Genomic DNA, 2052 nt, shown 5'->3' on the forward strand with positions numbered 1-2052 from the left:
GGGCTAGCCCAATGGATTAAGACTTATTTAATTAATTCATATATGTTGGACTTATTAATTCAATTATATTAGCACATAATATTTGTTTGGACCAATATATCTTGAATTTAAAATATAGTCCAAATTATTTTATTGAATTTAAATTCAATAAATTTTGCATGCCAACAAATGCTCCCTACTTCAAGACTTGTGAGATAACTTGTTAAAACTTAGGCAAGGGTTGAAGTATTAATATGGCATCATTTATTTTCCCTCGTATAATCTGAATTATGCCAAGCACTTATGGACTTTAGGATTCCCTTAATCATTCAATTGGTTACTTAAATAATCAAAAAATAGCATTTCTTTCGTCGGTGCAAATCCTCATATCATTGATCACGGTGTTGCACAATTTTATAAATTGGCAAGTTTCAACTAAGCATCTCTTTGGAGATTACACTTAAGCAACACTTGTGTTCCTTTGCCCAAATATGTTATTTACCACTATTTTGGTTTAATAACCTCTTGTGCTTCAATATTTTAAAAAGCCAAATCCTGCATTACAAGTAAATGTAGTGCTAGTAGATAAAGACTTTTTATGCCTTTGTAACTCCAAAAGGATAAGTACACGAGCTTTTATATATGTGTCAAGCTAGTAATACTTCCGTAGACATTGAATCCTAATGGAACTTGTTTTCCTGCTTTTCTAACTCGAGTAGCCTTTTGAAATTACGAATCCATCGCTACCCTTTTATCATGTTTGCCTTAACAAAACCTGCACATCTCCAAAAAGGTTTAGAAAACCTATCACCGTCTTACAATAACCACTTCCAACTAGGGGCAGTAACTATGTCCCACATCGGAACTTTATTCCCAGTTACTGCCTTGAGAAAGCTATATAAGAACGCGTCATCTCCAACTTGTGAGCATCAATTCGCTGTGCAGACGAGCCATTTTAAGTTTGCCTTCGACAATTAGAAAATATCAGATGGTAATTTCTTCTTCTGTATATTTCCCTTTGCTTTTATTTTTCCCTTCTTTTATTTTGTAGGCCCAAGAAGAAAAGTTGTCGAGTGAGCGCCGTTATCGGACATTGCAGGCTGAGCATCTATTTCTCGTGTATCGTTCCACACCGAGAAGAGGGATGTGTACCTCCAGCAACAACAAGAATGGAACCATAGGCTCCTATGCTGGGAGCATTTCGGGGTATAGGTCTAACCACCTCAACTCCCCGTTTCTGGCATGCTATAGTTATTAAAGTCTCTCGACGGCGGGACTCTTTTTAGTTTTAGAAGGTTTCAATAAGTGTCTTGAGACATTTGTTTTCATGTCTGGTGTTCTTTTTTTTTTTAGTGTAGATCTACTCCGGTGCCTACTGGAGATAGACTCCTATCTATGCTAACTATCTTTGTTTGGTTTTATTTGTTATGAACCTGCAATAACTTATAGACGGTTAAATCCACAACAATTTATAGACGGACAGATCTTGCAACAACTCATAGACAGATCAATTTGCAACAACTTATAGACGGATAAATCCATAACAACTTATAGACGGACAAATCCCCATCATCATATAGACGGACAAATCCACATCAGCATGTAGACGGACACATCCACTTCAATATATAGACGGATAAATCCACATCAACATATAGATGGACAAATCCACATAATCATATAGACGGACAAATCCGCATCAACTTATAGATGGACAAATCCCCCTTAAGATATAGACGGACAAATCCACATCAACATATAGACGGACAAATCCGCATCAACATATAGATGGACACATCTACATCACCATATAGACGAACAAATCCGCATCAACATATAGACGGACAAATCTCCCTCAAGATATAGACGGACAAATCCACATCAACATATAGACAGACAAATCCGCATCAACATATAGATGGACACATCCGCATCACCATATAGACGGACAAATCCGAATCAACATATAGACGGAAAAACCACATCACCATATAGACGAATAAATCCTCATCACCATATAGACAGACAAATCCGTGAAGAGACCAACTTAAGGTGCAAAGGGACTAACATGTC

At 36.8% G+C, this 2052-nt stretch overlaps 1 long non-coding RNA gene across 1 annotated transcript; it reads left to right on the forward strand.

Annotated features, from left to right (window-relative positions):
- LOC109231825 lies at positions 665–1418 on the forward strand. The gene is made up of 2 exons (XR_002068844.1): positions 665–970; positions 1079–1418. It is a non-coding gene; the product is annotated as an uncharacterized LOC109231825 (long non-coding RNA).

This window comes from Nicotiana attenuata, chromosome 8 (genome assembly GCF_001879085.1).
Source record: "Nicotiana attenuata strain UT chromosome 8, NIATTr2, whole genome shotgun sequence".
Classification (NCBI taxonomy): Eukaryota; Viridiplantae; Streptophyta; class Magnoliopsida; order Solanales; family Solanaceae; genus Nicotiana; species Nicotiana attenuata.